Consider the following 25,544-nt stretch of genomic DNA (forward strand, 5'->3'; position numbering starts at 1 on the left):
TTGGTTTTTTTTAATGAAAAACTTAAAATTTTCCCCTTTTACTTTTCCACTGACAAGGACGGGAGACCTAAAACCAAAGCTTTCCCCATGTTTTGGTTTTCATTCTTTGTGTTAAAAATCAGAAGAAATTGGAAGACACAAATTATTCCATGAAACTTTTCATATTAACCAAAAAATATATTTGCTTCACTAGAGCTGGTTGAAATTTTTTCATTAAAATAATTTTTCGACTTAGAAGTTGTTTTTCACACAAGGTTTTGTAGAAAAAAAAACCATTTAGATGAAAAATATGAATCTAAAAAAATTGGGTGAAAAATGTTGGTGATTTTGGTTTTCCAAAACTAAATATTTTTACTGAAACTTTCACAATGTGTTTTAAAAACCTAAACTGTATGGTTCTCTTTTTCAATTAAGAAACAAACAATGTTCCGTGGGCTATTTTTAAACCTAGAAGAAAAAGATAAATTTAGAAGCTCTTTTCTTGAACCTTATTTCTCCTGAGGAGAGATGAGGGTCTTTCCTGGACTCTCACGTAGGCTAGGAGGAGATTTTGAAAAACACAGTGAGCAGTTATGCACCCAGCACTCCTCGGGGGCAGTGTCGTTCAGTGGCTAGGTCACTGGATCATGAGTCAGGAGAGCTGTACAGGTGGTCCTGTCATACAAATAATAATAACTGACTGCCCAGGTTACTCCAGCCAAACACCGGGCTCAAGATTTGGGCTTCTTAGAGAGAGCACAATAATATAAGTGTTTCTGACAACGAAGTAATTTCTGAATAGTCATTGGCAGGCACTAAGGATATCCCCACCATCTGACAGGAAATCAAACCGGAATGAATTGATCCTGCTCTTTCTGCATTATCATCCAAACCAAGCTAATTTCCGCCCAGTGCAGGCAGGAAACTTTGGTTTTAGAAACATTCCACCTCCCCATTATTCTTCCCATCAGAATTAATCGCTAGAATCTATGAGAACTGGATCTCTTTTATTTAGTCTGACATCTCATGGTGAGAACTAATATTCCTAGGTTTTAAGGCCAGAAGGGGTCATTAGAATCATCTAGACTGACCTCCTGCATAACAGAACACAGACTCTACCCAGTGACTCCTGCATCTATCCCATAGCTTCTGTTTTATTTAGTGCATTATTTTTAAAAAGATCCCATCTAGATTTAAAGATTTTCAGGGATTAAGGCCATTCCCACTTATGTCATAAAAACTTATGTAGCTCAGGAGTGTGAAATAAATACCCCCCCCGAGTGACATATGTTTCGCCAGCATAAGCGGCAGTGTGCACAGCGCTATGTTGGTGGGAGAGCTTCTCCGGCCGACATTACTACCGCCGCTCGTTGTGGGTGGTTTAATTACATGAATGAGACAGATCTCTCCCCTCGCCATAGAGCGGCTACACGAGCTGTTACAGAGGCACAGCAGCATTGGTACAGCTGTGCCCCTGTAACGTCTCTAGTGTAGACGAAGCCAGAGACTCCACCACCTCCTAGGTTAATTGTTTCAATGGTTATTTAATACTGTTTAAAAACTAGCATCTTCTTTCTTGATTAAATTTGTTTAGTTTCAGTTTTAGATTATTAGATCTCGTCTTCCTTTGTTTGATAAAAGAGCCATCTCCCATCAGAAATCTCTTCCCCCTGCAGTTACGTGTATACCAGGATCAAGTCACCTCTCAACAGTCTCTGTGGTAAATTAAATAGATTGCACTTCTTGTCTTTGGACTCCCCGGGCTCTCTCGGCTAGCCTAACCTCTGAGCCCACCTCCAGAGGCCACTCGGTTTCCTATGTTTAATCTGATTTAAAATCTGATTTACAGGTAGCAGGTTAATGTAAAAGCTCCAAAGGAGAATAAATTCTGAATACTCACAGACACACCCCCTTCAAGTTCTCCATCAACCTACAGGAAAAAAGCAAGTTACTAAAACATTCATTATTTGTTGCTTCTCTTTCTCTGGGAGCAGTGAAATGAAGATGATGTCCTGAAAGGAACTGGACTCAAATATCTGCTGGTTGGGAAAGGGAGCCAGTGTGGTTTGGTAAAAAGGGAGCTGGGCTTGGGGACAAGAGCTTGGGGATTTCTTCTGGGCTTTGCTGCTGACTTTCCTGATGACTTTAGGTGAGTTCCTTCCCCTCTTTGTGCCTTTCTTTCTTCTCTTTGCCTTCCTTCAGTTAGTCTGATCGGTCACAGCTAAATGCACGAGAATCACTTTACAGACTCTAAGAGTCAACTGCCTCTGGAGTATCTATGGACAGAGCAGGCAGGGCTCAACATGCCCCAAACCACTAGGCAGACAAAGGCAGGAGTGATTTAGTGCTGCTCTTTCTACGATATTGTTGAAATGATGCTGCTTGCGTGGCAGTGGCTGAGCCAAGCAGCTCCTGGGGTGGGAAATTTCCCAGCTATCTGGTTGATTTCCGCCCTCCTTTCAATTAAAATATTTCCTAGATCCCCACTTGATTCATTGGTTTCTATGTGAGAAAACCCCTTTTTTCAAATGGGCTAATTTCTATTCTAATGTAAACTGGCCTTTCTCTATTGACTTCAGTTGCATGAGGCCGATTTACATCTGCTGGGGAGCTGCTCCCTGGTGTAGTTGAGATCATGTCTATGATTGTCTATTATTATCTGTGGCGATGTTATTATCCCCACTGCAGATGTGCAGAATGAGAGGAATCCCAGTGAATCACAGCTCCCAGTGTGTCTGACTCCGCTGAGAAGTGGTTCTTCTCATGGTTGTAAAGAACAGAGCCTAGAGAGAACCAACAAACCGGCTATTGGGATAATGGGAGAACTGACACTGCAAAGAACACCTGGACTAACTGTGACTCCCCCCAGGGGATTTAGAAGCCCATTGCTCTGTCTTTTGCCTTAATACTTTCACATCTGTCTGGGCTTTTCCAACTGACCACTGCGCTGATAATTGGGGCTTGAGAAGAGGTTCTGCGATAATATAAGAAGTGAGACAGCCTGACAGCAAAGCAACTTTGAATACTCACCCCTGGGACTCTTCCAGATACGCTCCCAGAAGCCTGCAAGAAAATTGCTGTGTGTTATTTCATCCTGCGCTTTCTCCAATACCATCAACATGTAACGGATTCCCTCACATTGTCCATAGCTGAACCACACCATGGCTACGCTAGGAGCACCTTGTCAGTACAGCTATCCTGGTGCACTGTTATCGCTGCAGCTTATTCTAGTCCCCCCTGAGCAAAATAAGCTATGCAAGCAACAGCACAGTTTTGCTGCTATAACTGTGTCTACACTAGTGGCTTTTGCTTGCACAGCCATGTCAGCCGGGGACCAAACATCTTCACATCCCGCAGCAACATAGCTATGCTAGTAGATGTCTGTAGTGTAGAGATGGCCCAAGACAGGGGCGGAGACATAGCTCAGTCCTTTGAGCATTGGTCTGCTTAAATGTAGGGTTGTGAGTTCAATCCTTGAGGGGGCCACTTAGGGATCTGGGGCAAAATCAGTACTTGGTCCTGCTAGTGAAGGCAGGGGGTTGGACTCAATGACCTTGCAAGGTCCCTTCCAGTTCTAGGAGATAGGTATATCTCCATAACTATGACAGGTCTGCAGTAAGGAACCCCCCCCCCCCCAGTATTGTTCTTTCTGAGTGCTGGGATTGACTTCCAGAATTTGGGAGCTTCCTTCCTGTGTGTGGCTCATCTGGACAAGAATTGAGGTGGCTGAAATTTTTCCAAATGAATTTTTGGGAAAATGTGTTGATTTGCTTTCACTTTTTTTCATTGTTTGGAGAAAATCAATTTTTTCATTTATGATTACCACCCCATTTCTTTTTTTTCCAGAACTGTTTGAAAAAATATGCGTGTTTTGGGAAAATTTTAAAAATGTGGGTTTCAACATTTTGCAAAATTGATAGAAACTCAATGATAAACTGAAAGTATCCCCTCCTTTACTTTTCCAATTAAATAGGGAGGCAAAAAAAAATGGAGTCTGGGAATCAAAAAGCAAAACTTTCCCCATTGTTTGGTTTTAATTCTTTTGGGTGAATAAAACAGAAAATAGTGTAAGAAACACATTTTTCCATTAACATTTCATTTTGAACAAAAAATAATTTTTGGTTAACTAGCACTGGTTGAATTTTTCTCTTCATAATTTTTCAGCTGAAAAGTGCTTTTTCAACCAGAGTTAAAGCTTTTGCAAAAAAAAAAATCATTTAGATGAGAAATTAGAATTTGAACATTATGAGGGGAAACTGTTGGTGTTTTTGGTTTTCCAAAACAATATATTTTTAGTGAAACCCTCAAATATTGAACCACGGTGTTTTTTGAAAACCAAAAATTCTATTGGTTTCATTTTGAGTTGAAAAATTTAAAAAAACGTCATGGGCTATTTTTAAAACGAGAAGAAAAAGCAGAATTTCGAAGCTCTTTTATTTAATCTTCTCTCTCTTCCTGAGAAGAGCTAAGAGGCTTTCCTGGACTCTCAGATTAGGAGGAGATTTCCAAAAGCTCAGGGAGCAGTTCTGCAGTACAGGACACAGTGTCTTTGAGGGGACATGTTACTGGATAAGGAGGCAGGAGAGCTCGGGTTTAGTTCCAGCTATGCCACTGTCAACGGCAATGAAATCTAGCAGTGTTTGGATGCTTACCCCCAGGCCCGGTAGCGCGCTGCTTTCCTTTGGGCAAAGGATGGAGAGGAGGAGAGCGGCAGCCATGATCTGGAGCTTCATCTTGGATTCTGTTTGGTTCTTCCAGGTGCTGACGGTTGCCGGGTTTAGCAGCTGTATTTATACAGTGTGTCGTATCTGACATTACAAGCTTGATTGCCCAAAGTCAATGCCCGCATTATCGAGGAGACCAGTGATCTTTATCAATCAGGAAAGGTCAGCGATTTCATTTATCACTAAACTCCACCATATGGAATCAACTCCCTGCTTCCAAAGGCTGGGAGCCAACTTCAGGCTGAAGAATGAATTGTATTATTCCCCTTTATGGTGGGTCTTGAGATGACTCATCTTAGTGTCAGAGTACAGGCCAAATTGTGCTTTATCTGCACCTTTTATTCCCACCACTACACTTGAAGGCTGGGTAACAGGCAGGGAACATGGTTCATAATAAGCTTCATTTATCTTATGCCCTTTACCAGATTGTAAAAAGCAACAGAGGGTCCTGTGGCACCTTTGAGACTAACAGAAGTATTGGGAGCATAAGCTTTCGTGGGTAAGAACCTCACTTCTTCAGATGAAAGTAATGGAAATCTCCAGAGGCAGGTATAAATCAGTGTGGAGATAACGAGGTTAGTTCAATCAGGGAGGGTGAGGTGCTCTGCTTGCAGTTGAGGTGTGAACACTAAGGGAGGAGAAACTGCTTCTGTAGTTGGATAGCCATTCACAGTCTTTGTTTAGTCCTGATCTGATGTTGTCAAATTTGCAAATGAACTGTAGCTCAGCAGTTTCTCTTTGGAGTCTGGTCCTGAAGTTTTTTTGCTGTAAGATGGCTACCTTTACATCTGCTATTGTGTGGCCAGGGAGGTTGAAGTGTTCTCCTACAGGTTTTTGTGTATTGCCATTCCTGATATCTGACTTGTGTCCATTTATCCTCTTGCGTAGTGACTGTCCAGTTTGGCCAATGTACATAGCAGAGGGGCATTGCTGGCATATGATGGCATATATAACATTGGTGGACGTGCAGGTGAATGAGCCGGTGATGTTGTAGCTGAACTGGTTAGGTCCTGTGATGGTGTTGCTGGTGTAGATATGTGGGCAGAGTTGGCATCGAGGTTTGTTGCATGGGTTGGTTCCTGAGTTAGAGTTGTTCTGGTGCAGTGCGTGGTTGCTGGTGAGAATATGCTTAAGGTTGGCAGGTTGTCTGTGGGCGAGGACTGGCCTGCCTCCCAAGGTCTGTGAAAGTGAGGGATCATTGTCCAGGATGGGTTGTAGATCACTGATGATGCGTTGGAGAGGTTTAAGCTGAGGACTGTAGGTGATGGCCAGTGGAGTTCTGTTGGTTTCTCTTCTGGGGCTGTCTTGTAGCAGGAGGCTTCTGGGTACATGTCTGGCTCTGTTGATTTGTTTCTTTATTTCCTTGTGTGGGTATTGTAGTTTTCAGAATGCTTGGTGAAGATCTTGTAGGTGTTGGTCTCTATCTGAGGGGTTGGAGCAGATGCGATTGTACCTCAGTGCTTGGCTGTAGACGATGGATCGTGTGGTGTGACCGGGGTGGAAGCTGGAGGCATGAAGGTAGGCGTAGCGGTCGGTTGGTTTTCGGTGTAGGGTGGTGTTACTGTGGCCATCGCTTATTTGTATGGTGGTGTCTAAGAAGTGGACCTCCCGTGTAGATTGGTCCAGGCTGAGGTTGATGGTGGGGTGGAAGCTGTTGAAATCATGGTGGAATTCTTCCAGGGTCTCCTTCCCATGGGTCCAGATGATGAAGATGTCATCAATATAGCATAGGTAGAGAAGGGGCATGATGGACGAGAGCTGAGGAAGCGTTGTTCCAGGTCAGCCATAAAAATGTTGGCATATTGTTGGGACATGCGGGTGCCCATAGCGGTGCCACTGGTCTGGAGGTATATATTGTCACCAAATTTGAAATAATTGTGCGTGAGGATAAAGTCACAGAGCTCAGCAATAAGTTGTGCTGTGTCATCATCAGGGATACTGTTCCTGACAGCTTGTAATCCATCTGTATGTGGGATGTTTGTGTAGAGAGCCTCTACATCCATGGTGGCTAGGATGGTGTTTTCTGGGAGGTCACCAATGCATTGTAGTTTTCTCAGGAAATCTGTGGTGTCACGGAGATAGCTGGGAGTGCTGGTGGCGTAGGGTCTGAGTAGGGAGTCCACATATCCAGACAGTCCTTCAGTGAGAGTGCCAATGCCCGAGATGATGGGGCGTCCAGGATTTCCAGGTTTGTGGATCTTAGGTAGTAGATAGAATAACCCCGGTCAGGGCTCTAAGGGTATGTTGATTTGTTCCTGTGTTAGTGTAGGGAGTGTCCTGAGTAGATGGTGCAGTTTCTTAGTGTATTCCTCAGTGGGATCTGAGGAAAGTGGCCTGTAGAATTTGGTATTGGAGAGTTGTCTGGCAGCCTCCTTCTGGTAGTCAGACCTGTTCATGATGACAACAGCACCTACTTTATCAGCCTCTTTGATGATAATGTCAGGCTGGTTTCTGAGGCTGTGGATGGCATTGCGTTCTGCACGACTTAGGTTATGAGGCAAGTGATGTTGTTTTTCCACAATTTCTGCCTGTGCACGTCGGCGGAAGCATTCTATGTATAGGTCCAGACTGTCATTTCGACCCTCAGGAGGAGTCCATGTGGAGTTCCTCTTCCTGCGTTGTTGGTGGGAGGGTATCTGGCGGTTACAGGGCACTCCTCCGAGCTACAGAGTATCTCAGGCATAATGGGGCCATGTTCTCACGTGGGGCAGGGCCTGTCTCTCGCTGTGTGTCTGTGCAGCGCTCGGCACAATGGGGTATCGACAGGGATGAAAGTAACTTACAGGACTTACCGGTACTGCTGGAGTCCTGAGGGGGCATGGCTTCAACCGGAAGAGGCGGGGCCTCTCAAGGTTTAAAGGCCCTGGGGCACTGGCTGTGGCTGGGAACCCCAGGGCCTTTAAATCAATCAGGGTTCCCAGCTGCAGAGGTGGCTGGGAGCCCCTGGGGCTCAGGGGCAAATTAAAGGGCCCGGGGCTCGGCCGCCGATGAGCCCCTGGCCCTTTAAATCCCGGCCCCAGCCCAGCTGCTAGAGCTGCGGGCGGGATTTAAAGGGCTCCCAGAGCCATTTAAATCCCCGACGCGGAAGCTGGTGAGGTCTGGCAGGGTGTACCGGCTCTTACTTTCACCTCCGGGCATCGATCTCAGGTGGGGTCTCTAGGTGCTGGGTTAACATAAATTATAACAAATGCTACATCACTGAAGTCAGTGAGAGATCAGCACCTGTGAAATCCTGACCTAAACTGGGACAGCTACAAACACTCAGACAAAATCAGTGGCCAACTTGGGAAAGCGTTGGCCTGTATCTTCCATGCCAGAGGGATGGACTTTGGAACAGTCTGAAAGGCTATTAAAGAGGATGGGAGTCAGGACGCCTCAGTTCTCTCAACCCTGCCATCATGATGCTGGGCACTGCACAAACACTGCATGAGAGACAACCCCTGCCGCCAAAGGGTTTGCAATGTACGTGGCCAAGGGATGAATTATTATCCCCACTTTGCAGAATGGGGGAATCTGAGGCTCAGAGCCAGGCAGTGACTTGCCAAGGTCACACAGGGAGTCTGTGGGAGAGATGGGAATGAAACCCAAATCTCCAGACTGGTGATTCTGCCTTATCTACAGCCTACTAATATCAGGGCCCAGAGAAGTTGATTCTCAGTGACACGAACCACTGAAAGTGATTGCCTTTTACAGTCACTTTAAATGTCCCCTTTACACTGGCAGGGACGGTAGCACCACTCTAGTTAAGATTGAGATGTGAATTCGGTTCGGTAGGGATGGCTGACATGGACGCTCTCTGACACAACACCATCTCTGAAAAAAACAAGAAGTAGTCCGGTGGCACCCTGTGATGAAGTGGGGATTTTATTTATTTTTTTGTGGTTTTCCAAAGGTTTGAATGCAGAGGGAGTGGGACTCAGTGCCCCTGGATGTTACTGGTTTAACGAGGTGAGGGGAGAGGGAGTTTGTTGTTACAGAGGACCGGAGAGGCAACTTGGGACCCCGGCCAATGGCCTGGAGGAGGGACATCCCAGCGACTGGTGACCTGACGACCCGGAGACCCAGCTCAGGAGTCACAACCGGTTCTGGCCAGTGGGAGGACAATGGGCTGCGAAGAGAGGACCACGGTGACCTGACCAGCCGTTCCAGACAGAGGAGGGCGGAGAGGAGAGGAGGCCCAGAAGACCCTGTTTTCCTGGAGAGAAGACAATGGACAGAGGCAGGGCTTGGGGCTGGTGATATCAGATGCCCAGCTTGGAAGCAAGGGGGCGCTGGGCTGGAGGAGGGAGCAGGCAGGGCAAAGGGCTGTCTCACTGAAAGGGGCACACCCCCCCCATTGACAGCATGGGGCCAAGAGTGATCTGTGAGTCCGTGACACACCCTAAAGACTAACAGATTTATTTGGGCATAAGCTTTCATGGGTAAAAAACCTCACTTCTTCTGAAGAGAGAGCACCCATCCCCCACCCTACACAAGCTCTGGAAGGTGACGTGTCCCTTGTCCTTTATGTGCCCAAGTTGGCTTAAGGAGCATGTTCTGTCATTCAGGGATCTGAACAGATGCATATTGTTCCTCAACTGGGCTGCTGACTTGCCCTTATCTGCTCTTAATCAGCACGAGGCGGATGGCTGCCAGAGATGAACAAGAGGAGGTGTTCTCAAGGCTGGTTTCTAGGAGTGCTCTTGCATCAGGGGTGATGGCAGGGAGATGTAGCCTCACAGAGGGATTTGGCTCTGGTGACAAGTTAAATGTGCCTTGAGGCAAAGTCAAAGAGGAGCCTCACAAGCTCTTTGTTGTTCTGTGGTTGTGACATGTGGGTAGTGACAGACACACTAGGTCGGTATGCGAGGTAATTTAGGGTGAAATGCTAAGCTGCTCTGTCAGGGCCACGTCTACAGCTGGTGTGAATGAACTGTAGCTGCATTGGAGTCAACAGGGCCAGACAGATGTCGGCTTGCACCCTCGCACTACTGTTCTAGGAATAGATGTGTGTGGATCAGGAGGGAGCTCGGGCTCTGAACCCCACCCCTTTCACCAGCCTTCAGAGCCCAAACTCCAGATGGAGCTGCAGTTTTAGAGCTTTGTTTACACCACTATTTTCAGGGTGCCAGCCCTGCACCTAGGGTGACCAGATGTCCTAATTTTATAGGGACAGTCCCGATTTTTGGGTCTTTTTCTTATATAGGCTCCTATTACCCCCCACCCCCTGTCCCGATTTTTCACACTTGCTGTCTGGTCACCCTACCTGCACTCCCAAGTCCGCTGGCCCTGGCTGGAAGCCTTGCTTCCACAGGCTGTGTAGAGTAACTTAGAGCCCAGATCCTCAAAGGTACCTAGGTCTGGGTTGGGAGTCTAAGCCCCATTTTGCAAAGTGAATTAGGCACTTAAGGGTCTGCCTGTCACTGAGCCAAAGGCCATTAGGCTCCTAGACGGGCAGAGGGGCCAGCTGCCCCATGACAGAAGGTGGCTGTATATGAGCTTCCTAAAATGGAGGCACCCAGAATCATTCGTCTCTTTGGAAATTTCTGACCCTTTTCTTAGTTATACAAAGGGCACTTTAAACCCCCTGGCCGTGTAAATAGACCTTGATGTGGGTGTAAATCACAGTTACATGGAGCGTCACTGACAATCAGTGCCGTAGGCTGCCCTCTTTATTGCCTTCCCACAAAACAGTTTGAATTATACCCCTAACACCCAACGCTGTCTGTCGTGTGCTCTCAGCCTATGCCTTCAAAGGAATGTAAGGCTGAATTTGTCCCACAGCATCCAATGCTGCATTGTTAGAGCCAGGCCCGCCGATAGCAATTCCGGGCCCCAGGGCAAAACAGTCAATGGGCCACCCGGCTGCCTTCACCACCACCGGTACCACCCCGCACGCGCCTAAGAGCCCTGTGGCCCACCTGGGCGATTTAAAAGGCCCGGGACTCCCGGCCACTGCCGTTGCTACTGTGGCAGCGGTTGGGGGCTCCCAGCCCCTTTTTAATCACCCTGGCCCCTGGGCACTTGCCCCTTTCCCTCCCCGCTTTGTTGGCGGGCCTGGTTAGAGCAGAAAACTGAATTGGCAACCCTGTGACCTGCAGATTAATATTATCTCCTAAAGGGTGCTGTAATTATTGCTGTGTCTGTCTATAAGCACAACACAAGGAAGACTTCTGCTATGAAGTTTTCTCTAGACCTCCTCTAATCCAGTGGCTTTGAACCTTTCCAGACAACTGTGCCCCTTAAAGGAGTCTGATTTGTCTTGCCTACCTCCAAGTTTCACCTCACTCAGAAACGACTTGCATACAAAATCAGACATAAAAATACAAAAGTGTCACAGCCACACTAGTACTGAAAAATTGCTGATTTTCTCATTTTTACCATATAATTATGAACTAAATCATTTGGAATATAAATATTGTACTTACATTTCAGTGTGTAGTATATAGATCGGTATAAACAAGTCATTGCCTGTATGACATTTTAGTTTGTACTGGCTTTGCTAGTGCTTTTCGTGTAGCCCGTTGTAAAACTAGGCAAATATCTAGGGGTATGTCTACACTACCAAATTAGGTCGAATTTATAGAAGCCAGTTTTATAGAAATCGGTTTTATACAGTCGATTGTGTGTGTCCCCACATAAAATACTCTAAGTGCATTAAGTCGGCGGACCGCGTCCACAGTACCGAGGCTAGCGTCGACTTTCGGAGAGTTGCACTGTGGGTAGCTATCCCACACTTCCCACAGTCTCCACCGCCCATTGGAATTCTGGGTTGATATCCCAGTGCCTGATGATGCAAAAACAGTGTTGCGAGGGGTTCTGGGTACATGTCGTCAGGCCCCTGCCCCTCCGTCAGAGCAACGGCAGACAATCAATTCACGCCTTTTTACCTGGGTTACCTGTTCAGACAACATACCACGGCAAGCACGGAGCCCGCTCACCTCAGCTCAGCTTACCGTCACCATATGTCATCTGGGTGCTGGCAGACATGGTACTGCATTGCTACACAGCAGTAGCTCCTTGCCTTTTGGCGGTGGATGGTGTATTACGATTGGTATCCCTCATTGTCGTATTCCTCAGTGAGTTCAGTCAGAGGCACCTGGGCAGACATGTTTTGTCTCCTGGAGACTCAGTCCTGCCGGCAGTCCTATTGATCCGTCTTGATGATGATGGCTAACAATCGTAATACAGCATCTTCTGCCAAGCACCCAGAAGATGCCGATGGCTATCAGTCATACTGCACCATCTGCTGCCAACCTAAGATGTAAAAGATAGATGGACCAGATTTGTTCTGTATTCATTTCCTTCTCCCTCCCTCTGTGAAATCAACGGCCTGCTAAACCCAGGGTTTTGAGTTTAATCTTTGGGGGGGCCATTCTGGGTGACAGTTGTGTGTGTTTCTCCCTGATGCACAGCCACCTTTGTTGATTTTAATTCCCTGTTAGCCATATTGTCACTCGCCCCTCCCTCCCTCCTTCCATCCGACAATAGTTTTGCGCCTTTTTTCAGCCCAGACCCCATAGCACTGAGATCATGGAGCCCGCTCAGATCACCACTACAAATATGAGCACTATGAACACCACGCACATTGTCCTGGAGTATATGCAGAGCCAGAACATGCCAAAGCAAAACCAGGCGAGGAGGCAATTGCAGCGATTGCAGCGCAGCGACGAGAGTGATGAGGAAATTGACATGGACATAGTCCTCCTACAAAGTACAGGCCCCAGCAATGTGCAAATCATGGTGTTACTGGGAGAGGCTCATGGTGTGAAACGCTGATTCTGGGCCCAGGAAACAAGCACAGACTGGTGGGACCACACCGTGTTGCAGGTGTGGGACGATTCCCAGTGGCTGCAAAACTTTCGCATGCGTAAGGGCACTTTCATGGAACTTTGTGACTTGCTTTCCCCTGCCCTGAAGCGTCAGAATACCAGGATGAGAGCAGCCCTCACAGTTGAGAAGCGAGTGGCGATAGCCCTGTGGAAGCTTGCAACGCCAGACAGCAGACGTCAGTCGGGAATCAATTTGGAGTGGGCAAATCTACTGTGGGGGCTGCTGTGATCCAAGTAGCCAACGCAATCAAAGACCTGCTGATATCAATGGTAGTGACTCGGAGAAACGTGCAGGTCATAGTGGATGGCTTTGCGGCAATGGGATTCCCAAACTGTGGTGGGGCGATATCGACTCTGTGTTGCATAAGGGAAAATGAAGATTTCCTGGACAGACGTCAGGAGATGCTTCTACGGCCACAATGTTCTGAAGATTCAGAGCAGGCGCAGCAGGGACAGAAGGATTGTGAAGAGGTTTGGCAGCATGTGACCTCCAGAAGGAGAAAGAGGAGCGTCCATGTACCAGCAATGGAGATACAGGTGAGCAATCGTTTCCATGTTCTCTCTACAAGTACTAATGCGGAGAGTGGACTAGGTGACCCATCTGAGGGAAGGGAGCAGAAGGACACTCCACTGATTGGCAGGCAAAAGATGCACTGTCCTAGGGATGGGGGTTCCACGACCACCACTCCCAAGAGGAGGAGGAGGAGGGTAGTGGTGGTTGCGGACTCCCTCCTCAGGGGGACTGAGTCATCTATCTGCTGCCCCGATCGGGAAAACCGAGAGGTCTGCTGCTTGCCAGGAGCTAGGATACACGATGTGATGGAGAGACTGCCGAGACTCATCAAGCACTCGGATCGCTACCCCTTCCTGCTTCTCCACGTGGGCACCAATGATACTGCCAAGAATGACCTTGAGAGGGTCACTGCAGACTACGTGGCTCTGGGAAGAAGGATAAAGGAGTTTGAGGCGCAAGTGGTGTTCTCGTCCATCCTCCGTGTGCAAGGAAAAGGCCTGGATAGAGACCATCGAATCGTGGAAGTCAACGAATGGATACGCAGGTGGTGTCGGAGAGAAGGCTTTGGATTCTTTGACCATGGGATGGTGTTCCAAGAAGGAGGAGTGCTAGGCAGTGACGGGCTCCACCTAATGAAGAGAGGGAAGAGAATCTTTGCAAGCAGGCTGGCTAACCTAGTGAGGAGGGCTTTAAACTAGGTTCATCGGGGGAAGGAGACCAAAGCCCTGAGGTAGGTAGGGAAATGGGATCCTGGGAGGAAGTAGAGGCAGGAGAGCAAAAGAGGGGAGGACTCCTGTCTCATACTGAGAAAGAGGGACGATCGATGAGTTATCTTAAGTGCCTATACACAAATGCAAGAAGCCTGGGAAACAAGTAGGGAGAACTGGAAGTCCTGGCACAGTCAGGGAACTATGATGCGATTGGAATAACAGAGACTTTGTGGGATAACTCACATGACTGGAGTACTGTCATGGATGGATATAAACTGTTCAGGAAGGACAGGCAGGGCAGAAAAGGTGGGGGAGTTGCGTTGTATGTAAGAGAGGAGTATGACTGCTCAGAGCTCCAGTATGAAACTTGAGAAAAACCTGAGAGTCTCTGGATAAAGTTGAGAAGTGTGAGCAACAAGGTCTGTTATAGACCACCAGACCAGGGGGATGAGGTGGACGAGGCTTTTTTCTGGCAACTAGCAGAAGTTGCTAGATCGCAGGCCCTGGTTCTCATGGGAGACTTTAATCATCCTGATATCTGCTGGGAGAGCAATACAGCAGTGCACAGACAATCCAGGAAGTTTTTGGAAAGTGTAGGGGACAATTTCCTGGTGCAAGTGCTGGAGGAACCAACTAGGGGCAGAGCTTTTCTTGACCTGCTGCTCACAAACAGGGAAGAATTAGTAGGGGAAGCAAAAGTGGATGGGAACCTGGGAGGCAGTGACCATGAGATGGTCGAGTTCAGGATCCTGACCCAAGGAAGAAAGAGAGCAGCAGAATACGGACCCTGGACTTCCAAAAAGCAGACTTTCACTCCCTCAGGGAACAGATGGGCAGGATCCCCTGGGAGAATAACATGAAGGGCAAAGGGGTCCAGGAGAGCTGGCTGTATTTTAAAGAATCCTTAGTGTGGTTGCAGGAACAAACCATCCCGATGTGTAGAAAGAATAGTAAATATGGCAGGCGACCAGCTTGGCTAACAGTGAAATCCTTGCTGATCTTAAACGCAAAAAAGAAGCTTACAAGAAGTGGAAGATTCGACAAATGACCAGGGAAGAGTATAAAAATATTGCTCAGGCGTGCAGGAGTGAAATCAGGAAGGCCAAATCACACTTGGAGTTGCAACTAGCAAGAGATGTTAAGAGTAACAAGAAGGGTTTCTTCAGGTATGTTAGCAACAAGAAGAAAGTCAAGGAAAGTATGGGCCCCTTACTGAATGAGGGAGGCAACCTAGTGACAGAGGATGTGGAAAAAGCTAATGTATTCAATGATTTTTTTGCCTCTGTCTTCATGAAGAAGACCAGCTCCCAAACTGCTGCACTGGGCAGTACAGTATGGGGAGAAGGTGACCAGCCCTCTGTGGAGAAAGAAGTGGTTCGGGACTATTTAGAAAAACTGGACGTGCACAAGTCCATGGGGCCGGATGTGCTGCATCCCAGGGTGCTAAAGGAGTTGGCGGATGAAATTGCAGAGCCATTAGGCATTATTTTTGAAAACTCATGGCGATCGGGGGAGGTCCTGGATGACTGAAAAAAGGCTAATGTAGTGCCCATCTTTAAAAAAGGGAAGAAGGAGGATCTGGGGAACTACAGGCCAGTCAGCCTCACCTCAGTCCCTGGAAAAATCATGGAGCAGGTCCTCAAGGAATCAATTACGAAACACTTAGAGGAGAGGAAAGTGATCAGGAACAGTCAGCATGGATTCATGAAGGGGAAGTCGTGCCTGACTAACCTAATTGCCTTCTATGATGAGATAACTGGCTCTGTGGATGAGGGGAAAGCAGTGGATGTGTTGTTCCTTGACTTTAGCAAAGCTTTTGATACAGTCTCCCACAGTATTCTTGCCGCCAAGTTAAAGAAGTATGGGCTGGATGAATGGACTGTAATGTGGATAGAAAGCTGGCTAGATCATCGGGCTCAACCGATAGTGATCAATGGATCCATGTCTAGTTGGCAGCCGGTTTTGAGCGCAGTGCCCCAGGGGTCGGTCCTGGGGCCGGTTTTGTTTAATGTCTTTATAATGATCTGGAGGTTGGTGTGCACTGCACTCTCAGCAAGTTTGCAGATGACACTAAACTAGGAGGCGTGGTAGATACACTAGAGGGTAGGGATTGGATACAGAGGGACCTAGACAAATTAGAGGATTGGGCCAAAAAAACCTGATGAGGTTCAACAAGGACAAGTGCAGAGTCCTGCACTTAGGATGCAAGAATCCCATGCACAGCTACAGACTAGGGACTGAATGGCTAGGTAGCAGTTCTGTAGAAAAGGACCTAGAGGTCAAAGTGGAGGAGAAGCTGGATATGAGTCAATAGTGTGCTCTTGTTGCCAAGAAGGCTAACGACATTTTGGGCTGTATAAGTAGGGGCATTGCCAGCAGATCGAGGAACGTGATCATTCCCCTTTATTCGACATTGGTGAGGCCTCATCTGGAGTACTGTGTCCAGTTTTGGGCCCCCACACTACAAGAAGGATGTGAAAAAATTGGAAAGAGTCCAGCGGAGGGCAACAAAAATGATTAGGGGTCTGGAGCACATGACTTATGAGGAGAGGCTGAGGTAACTGGGATTGTTTAGTCTCCAGAAGAGAAGAATGAGGGGGGATTTGATAGTTGCTTTCAACTACCCGCAGGGAGGTTCCAAAGAGGATGGAGCTCGGCTGTTCTCAGTGGTGGCAGATGACAGAACAAGGAGCAATGGTCTCAAGTTGCAGTTTGGGAGGTCTAGGTTGGATATTAGGAAACACTATTTCACTAGGATGGTGGTGAAGCACTGGAATGTGTTACCTAGGGAGGTGCTGGAATCTTCTTCTTTAGAGGTTTTTAAGGCCCGGTTTGACAAAGCCCTGGCTGGGATGATTTAGTTGGGAATTGGTCCTGCTCTGAGCAGGGGGTTGGACTAGATGATGTCCTGAGGTCCCTTCCAACCCTGATATTCTATGATTCTATGATTCTATGATAGATGGAACCCATATCCCATCTTGTCACCGGAGCACCAAGCCACCGAGTGCATAAACTGCAAGGGGTACTTTGCAATGCTGCTGCAAGCCCTGGTGGATCACAAGGGACGTTTCACTAACATCAACGTGGGATGGCCGGGAAAGGTACATGATGCTCGCGTCTTCAGGAACTCTGGTCTGTTTCAAAAGCTGGAAGAAGGGACTTTCTTCCCGGACCAGAAAATAATTGTTGGGGATGTTGAAATGGCTATCGTTATCCTTGGGGACCCAGCCTACCCCTTGATGCCATGGCTCATGAAGCCATACACAGGCAGCTTGCACAGTAGTCAGGACCTGTTCAACTATAGGCTGAACAAGTGCCGAATGGTGGTAGAATGTGCATTTGGATGTTTAAAAGTGCGCTGGCACAGTTTACTGACTCGAATAGACCTCAGCAAAGCCAATATTCCAATTGTTATGGCTGCTTGCTGTGCGCTTCACAATATCTGTGAGAGTAAGGGGGAGACATTTATGGCGGGGTGGGAGGTTGAGGCAAATCGCCTGGCCACTGATTACACGCAGCCAGACACCAGGGCGGTTAGAAGAGTACAGCAGGGTGCGGTGCGCATCAGAGAAGCTTTGAAAACCAGTTTTGTGCCTGGCCAGGCTATGGTATGAAACTTCTGTTTGTTTCTCCTTGACGAACTCTCCCCCCCCCCCGTTCACTCTACTTCCCTGTAAACTAACCACCCTTCCCTCCCCCCTTCGAGCACCACTTTCAGAGGCAATAAAGTCATTGTTACTTCACATTCATGCATTCTTTATTAATTCATCACACAACTAGGGGGGTAACTGCCAAGGTACTCCGGGAGGGGTGGGGGAGGAAGGAAGGAAAAGGACACACTGCAGTTTAAAACTTTAACAGTTATTGAAAGCCAGCCTTCTGATGCTTGGGCAATCATCTGGGGTGGAGTGGCTGGGTGGCCGGAGGCCCCTGCACCGCGTTCTTGGGCATCTGGGTGAGGAGGCAATGGAACTTGGGGAGGAGGGCTGTTGGTTACACAGACACTGTAGCGGCAGTCTCTGCTCCTACTGCCTTTCCTGCAGCTCAACCATACGCTGGAGCATATCAGTTTGATGTTCCAACAGCCGGAGTATCGACTCTTGCTTTCCATCAACAAGCTGACGTCACCTATCCTCTTCAGCCCACCACTTACTCTCTTCAGCCCGCAATTCAGCCCACCACCTCTCCTCTTGTTCATATTGTGCTTTTCACATTGACTGCCTCCACACATTCTGCTGTTCTCTGTCAGCATGGGAGGATATCTGGAGCTCCAAGAACATATCATCCTGAGTCCACTGTTTTCTCCTTCTAATCTTCACTAGCCTCTGCGAAGGAGAAACATTTGCAGCTGGTGGAGGAGAAGGGGAGAGGTGGTTAAAGAAGACATATTTTAGAGAACGATGGGTACACTCTTTCACGTTAAATTTTGCTGTTCACATTAAACAGCACATGTGGTTTCCTTACAAAGTCGCATTTTTCCCCTTATATTGAGGTCCTGCCGGTTTGGTGTGAGAGATCACTCACGCAGTGCCAGGCAACAGAATTCGGCTTGCAGGCAGCCATGGTAAGCCACAGTCTTTTGGCTTTTTTAACCTTCATAGCATGTGGGAATGACTTCAAACAGCAGCACTCTCATTTCCCATACCAAGCACCCATTGGGTTGGCCATTTAAAATGGGTTTGCAATGTAAAAGGAGGGGCTGGTGTTTCCGGGTTAACATGCAGCACAAACCCAACTAACCCTCCTCCCCCCCCCACACCCAATTCTCTAGGATGATCACTTCACCCCTCCCCCCCACCACGTGGCTAACAGCGGGGAACATTTATGTTCAGCCGGGCAGGAACGGGCACATCTGAATGTCCCCTTAATAAAATCACCCCATTTCAACCAGGTGACTGTGAATGATATCACTCTCCTGATGATAACAAAGAGTGATAAGGAATGGATGTTGTCTGCATGCCAGCAAATACTGGGACCATACGCTGCCATGCTTTGTTATGCAATGATTCCAGACTACATCCTACTGGCCTAGCGTGGTGTCGGAGAATAACAGAGTTCTCACTTTTTGTTTGGGTACAGCAAATCAGATACTTTATTTTCTCTCTATCAATTTAGCTAGAGGGAGAGAGCTAAACAGGTCTCTCCACAGGTAAACAATTACAGCAAGCATTTATACCTTTTGTTACAGACAATAATGAGCAACAGCTGCATTTTGTTTATACATAGGTCACTCTGATAGCTTGTTTGTCTCACTAATGTAGACTCTTAGTCTACATTCCATATTATCTACACAAGGTAGCAACAACTTCTCACACAGTTCTTTCCCACTCGCCTCACACATTCCTCACTTCTCCAAATCTGGCGTTATTAGGGTTACAGTTAGCCTGACTCTTGCTAACGAACTGTCATGCATTGCATCCCCTTCCTGTCAGTTCTTTCTCTGCTTCCACAAACCCCCCTTTTGTACTACTAGTACAACAAACATTTTTCAAATCTCTATTTGCATTAAGTCTTGGAATTCAGATTCTACATCAGATGCTTCAACCTTAGGGGTTTTGATTGGATGTAATGACAATGCATAATGAGCATGGACATAAAAGGTATTACTATTATTATGTCCTTTACAACAACAATAACATACTCCTACACTAGCTAACAACAACACAAGCAATAACATTCCCATAGCGATAATATGATGGGGTTGTTGTACCATCTTAGTCATATAACATAATACATCATACTTAGTACATAAGGTGGATACTCTATAAGCTGTCTGAAAGGCATACTTTTCAACTGGATATATAATTTGAAGCATGTGAATTTGCCCTGTACTTCAGAGATTTTCTGAACCTCTGGTAACAGTGAAAGCAAATTTTGAAATCGATCAGGTACTAAACTAGTCCAATTAAAGGGTATCTGGAACCTAAGGACTACTTGCTAAATTCTATCTGCAGGCCAGTAAATAATATGATTACCTGCAGTGGTAATGAGATTAAAATGTATGTCTTCCAATGTGATGGCTTTAACATATACACAGCTATCATTAGCTTGAAAAAAGTAAGTGTCCTGTCAGGGTAGTTCCTTGTCCCCTACCCTCCCAGCAAACATAGTCATGAAGAATTACAACTTCTCCTGGCTTCACTTTACGGATACACTGAAGCTGTGTGGGTTCTAACGTCCATTGACTCCCTAACCCCATCCAAATGTCAGATGTAATCCCAGGAGCACTGACTAAAAATTGATTGGGCATACCAGGAGGTCTAATTTCCCAGATGTCTCGGTGAATTACCCAATCCCACACGCATCCTCCCCATGGACCTGGCAGGATTCAGTATGTGGGAGCCCACACACCCCCAACCGGTCCATATGCTTGGAAGGAGCACTGAGAACGTCTGCACTTCCACCCAGAAAGTCTCCAAGTATGTCTCCATGGCCACAGATCAGATGGTACTCCTGATGTGTTTATAAGGGCAGTGGGCCAAGCTTGATGCTCTAGATCATTCCAAATGGCCATTAGCTGGTCATTCAGGAAATTCTGAATCTCTGAACATGCTAGATCCCACTGCAATGCCTTCCCAGCCTCAGTGATATTCAATACCATCTCTGTCAGCAACTTCTGGGTCATAGAACTAAGGGTGGAAATAACATGTAACTCACCAACTCCAGCCTGTACCTGGGTTAGTTGTGCTCCAGAGACAAGGCCAATGGCCTTCTCTAGTTGCCCCAATTTCTCATCATGTTCTTGGTTCTTAAAAATATTCCAAACTGCAGCTGCACTATTGGCCCATCCCATAGGCATCCGGTCAAGTAACTCTCTCCTTTCTAGAAGAAATAACCCAAGCCCTCTGTTGTGCTAATCTAATGGCAGCCCCCTGTGAGCAATTTGGGTATGTAGAGGTAATCTGGAAACTGGATAAGTGCAATGAAAATTTAACAGTCCCTAGTGTAGTGTTAATCACAGTCCATTGATATCCTAATACATCTCTCTTTGGGGTAGTACTATACCACATCTGTTGGTTGAACACCTTTATGTACTTCAGGGAGGCATTGATATTAATGGCATAAGAAGGGGTGTATTGCAATAAGGTACAGGTCACATTATTAGTCACTGGAATAATTTCTATGCAGGTAAAATTTCCAGTGGCAAAACAAACTCTGGGTATTCGTTTAATTGTTCACTAATTGGGTGACCAAATAACAATAAGGGCCTCTCTCATTTAACACAGTGCAAATTCCAGGTACATTCGCTATAGAACCCATCAATTGCAATTACAGATTCTTGGGGTTCACTGGTAGTGACATCATATACTTTTATCTCCACTGATCCATTCAATTGTTCGCTTATATGGGACATCCTGAACCTTAAACATATTTTTTTCAAACAATATTTAAATAAATCACAAAAGTGTGAAGGCCTTAGTCATTGATTTTATCAAATCTAAGGCATTGTCTGTATTTGGGTGTGTTACAGGGGTAATAGTGTAATGGAGGAGACGGCAGGGGCAATGGCAACAAGGTGCCTTTGGTACTTATCATTTAAAATCCAATTAGGGAGGGCAATACATGCTGAAGGACTTATCCAAAACACAGGGCGCAGCCTGTAGAATAAACCCCAAAATCCAATCAATACCACGTTTCCAAGCATGGGTCCCACAAATTTCTTCCTGCCAGTGTATAATTCTTTGTTTCTTTACCAGGGTCAGTTCTTAATGTCTCTTGTAGTCAGGAATCCCTGGACTTTGTGGTTTCAATGAAGCAAGTGTTCCTTCTTCTCTTTTCCTGAAACAGTGTGGTTTAGCATCATACAGGGGAGAGGTTATTAGCACATCACCCTGTAATGATTTTGCTTCTTCTAGAAAAATCCAAAGGCACAGTAGGTCTGTCAGTGGACAAGGGAGAGGTTACTAGCACTTCACCTTGTCTTTTTTTTCTTTTTCCTGCTGTCCAGAAGGCACAGCAGAGCTAGAAGGAGAAATAGGCTTATCATCAGTCGGAGAGTCCTCCCGAGGTGGAGGGGTCTTTTTACGGTGAGAAGCATGGGTCCAGGCAGGCAGTCCTTGGCACTTCACAGCAGTGTTGGTGGTTAACAGGACTTGGAAAGGGCCTTTCCAGTGTGGAGCCAAAGCAGTCTTTCGTTGATGGACTTTACGTAGACTCAGTCTCCTTGTTTCAATGAATGGCAGGGCTACTAGGGTCTTTGGGTAGCACTTCTTTTATCTGTGAGAAAAGAAACCTAACACATTTCATTAATGCCTGGCAGTGTTTTGCAGATCTCATAGTTGCTTGGGCACATTCAGGCCCCCCTTTTCTTGGCTGTCAGCCAAGTCTTAGCTGTGGGTAATATCCTTGGATGGGGCCAGCGTCTTATCTTTGGACTGAGCTTGCTAGCTATTTTTTCCAGTTAACTCGTTCTGTTCTTTTTCCTTCTCCCCTTCTTGGCTTCTTTTAACCTACAAAGGAAACTTCCACTCTTAACTCATACACCTTTTCCCAACAATGAACACATAAACATTGCCATTATACAGTACATTAGTCTTATTATTCAATGTATGCCATGTACACCCTTTCAGTAAAATAACTTTATTACAGAGCTTTGGAGCAACAAACCAGGACAAGCACACCCACTTTTGAGGAGTCCACTCGGTACAACCTCTGGTGTCCAATAGCTTTCCTCCCTCCCCAGCCCTCTGGCTAGAAATTTGAGGTAGCCAGAAGGATCCCATGTGCAATATGGGGAGTGGGTTAACCTTCCATGTCCTTGCTTCCAAAGACTGTTGGTATGCAAATTTTAACAACAATTTTTTTTCAATTAAAAAAAAATCTTGCCAATGAAGTTTCTTTTTTTTTTACTTAAGCAAATGTATTAGACTTTAGTATATCACATTTTCCTGATTTATCCAAACACTTTGAATTCCAAGTTGAATAAAACAAGTATCTGCTTTTTGATTTAACCCTTCTATTTAATTTTGAACTAGACTGTCTTATGAAAATATTAAAACCCAACAATTCTGGCCACAAGACAAACCCCACAAGACAGGACATAATAGAACACAAAAATAATTCCTATTGTACCAGTAAATGCATGGTACATTGAATGCTATTCAGCTGGCATCCGTTTTCTCTGATGATCTGAAAGACAAAAGAACAGAGGTCTACCCCTTCTGGGCAGTCAGTCATTGCTTAAAATATTTCCTTTATATACACATACTCTTGTTGATTTTAGGCAAAACAGAATTACCCCATATTTCCTTGTATTTGTTTCATAGGAAGCCCAGGTTTCAGTGGCTTTTACCTTATTAGTTAGAAAATTGCATTAATACAGATGCTTTCTGGCTTGCTTCCAGATCCAAAGCTATCCACAGCTTAAAGATTCTTACTTAAAAAGGGACACAATTAACTTTTCCAGACCATATTAAACAACACTAGTTTCCTGTGTCTGGCAAAAGTATTCTCGTTTTTTTTTTTTTTGCAACTTTAAACAATACCAATTCATCTCAAACTTATAAAACACAGATTCCACAAAAACCAATAATCTATTTGTCCCGGTGCCTGGTTTTCCAGTACCAGGCGCAAGGGAGTTAAGTAAATCGGAATGTCAAAAGATCTGGATTCGGGCCAATCAGTGCCCAGGGCTGGCCAATCCTGGGTGCAAAGCTGCAACAAGCGTCTCTTCGACATTCTTTTCTGAACACCGCGTAAAGGCCATTTACTTAACATATAATCCAAAGGGCTATCCTTAGAGGGTTTTACCAGAGACCTACCCATCTGCCTGCTGACACTCTAACAGAGAATTACACAGAGAACAGAGGGAATTATGGCCTAATAGGATCCTATTACAGGAATTTCTACTACTACTGACCGCTACAGGGGACGAGACAGAAGGATCCCAATTCAACCTCGGAGCTTCATCGCACGCGATGGCTTCCACTCTGAGGAATTAAGGATGAGAGGCTCAGTTCCATCCACAAACCTAATGCCCAAATGTATAAGACAGAAATTCATTAACCGGAGTCGCCAGTAACTGTCACTGAAATATCGGGTCCACCTAGCTGAGAGCCAATAACAGCCAGACAGGGATAAGGAAAGGTTGCTTTATTCTGCAGAAGAAAGGAGAGCCTTGCATCTTGGTACAAAGACTCTGTCTTACACACATTTTACCATTCCAATTTTATCCTGGGGATTTGAAATCCCCATGCTTATAATTACTCCTTTCCTTCCACTATGCCCTCAAAGTTTCCAACCTGTTTTCCAATCTCTCTATCTATTGTTTGCCCGCTTGGGCCCGATCCTGCTTTTCTCGCTGAACTGTCCCTTCCATGGGCACCGGCTTTTTCACTACCAATTTAGCTAGGAGGGTGGGCTTCTCAACTAGCCCCCACCCTTCCTGGTCTCTTCCCTTAAACATTCTTACTCACAAGGCTACCTGAGTCCTCGTGAGGCTCGCCACTTGGGCAAAACACATGGCCCATTGGCATTTAACTATTCAATGTTCTCTTGTGGCAAACACACTGCTCTTACAGCATATGGAAACACAAACGGTTAAATTCTGACAAGTCCCTGAAGGACCGGTACTTGCTTAGCCAGTGCTTCCTTTTCTGCCTGGAAGTCCTGTCTCTAGGCTTGCAACTTGCCCTGGGCGTAGGTTTGAGTTGCTGCCTGGTTCATGATCTATGCTCTTAATTGCTCAATTCTAGTTATCAAGTACACAACTCTTCCCTTTTCTCCAACTTCTCTATTGCCCAGTCCTGCTACGACTGGGGTAGATCCACCTGACACACTTCCCGGTCAGCCGGGGTGGAGAGAGGAATGCTAAATCCCTCTCCGGTTCTCAGACTTACTGTGGCTGAGAGTAGGCACACTTTCATACTCACACATGTACGTCCAGACTGGCCACGTCTGTGTATAACGTTCAGAAAAGGTGCTGTGCAATCTCCAACTTGCTTCCTCTCTTGGGAGGGCAGTTCTTTTACACCCTGAGGTCTCCTGGGGCATCTTTTCAGTGATTCCAGTCCAGGCCGGCTGCCTGTGGCTTCTTCAGCATCCCCAAACCACGCCAGCTCCAGGGTCGCAAAGGCAGACTGTTGGATCTCACTGGACAGTTAAGCTTTGCAAATGTAATCTCAGCACTGTAACTTGGATTGCCTTTGGTTTGCCTCTGTCTATATTCTTCCACAGCCAGCTGGGGCCGAAAGCAGTGTTTCTTTGTACTTAGCCTGGTCTGCATTGATTCTTGACCTTGAACGCAGATTAACTTTCTCTTTATCTCTGGACCAAGCTGAATTTCAAATTAACTCGTTCCTTTCCTCAATAGACAAATTGCTCCCATTATGTGTCAGAGGCTTTTTTGGTGATTAAAAGCTCCTCTGAGATGTATGATCTTATCTAGATTGAAGGTACCTTCTAGTGGGCATTGTTTAGATGAATTTTCACGCGTGTAATGATTCCAATTCTCTAAATACCTGCAGGTTTTAGGACCATAATGTATGTACATGAAATAAGCTGGGGTATACTTAGGGGGTGAGAGGGAATCCTTAGACTGTCCCCCACCCATTTTCCAATCACACACACAGGGAGGATGCCCTGTCCACTCTAGCGGCACATAAACTAAGGATCTCTCCCTACAGGGTACTCACACAGGAGAGGCTAACGAGGATGGCCACGACCCTCCTACACCTCCCTTTAGCAAAGAGCATCGGCTAGTCTCAGAGAGACGGCGCCGCTTACTCTCGTTGCATCCAGTGAGATGATCAGACTGTCAGTGGTTCACACAGAGAGGAAAAGGGGAGGGAAGATGGGTTCACACACT

The 25,544-nt window shown here is 46.3% G+C and overlaps 1 long non-coding RNA gene across 1 annotated transcript; it reads right to left on the reverse strand.

Annotated features, from left to right (window-relative positions):
- Positions 1–18,800: 18,800 nt before the first annotated feature.
- Positions 18,801–25,481, reverse strand: LOC135978387 (uncharacterized). Its single transcript, XR_010595789.1, has 2 exons — positions 22,811–25,481; positions 18,801–22,188 (listed from the first exon to the last, which is right to left on the reverse strand). It is a non-coding gene; the product is annotated as an uncharacterized LOC135978387 (long non-coding RNA).
- Between the last annotated feature and the right edge of the window lie 63 nt (positions 25,482–25,544).

Source organism: Chrysemys picta, unplaced genomic scaffold, assembly GCF_011386835.1.
Source record: "Chrysemys picta bellii isolate R12L10 unplaced genomic scaffold, ASM1138683v2 scaf237, whole genome shotgun sequence".
Taxonomy (NCBI): domain Eukaryota; kingdom Metazoa; phylum Chordata; order Testudines; family Emydidae; genus Chrysemys; species Chrysemys picta.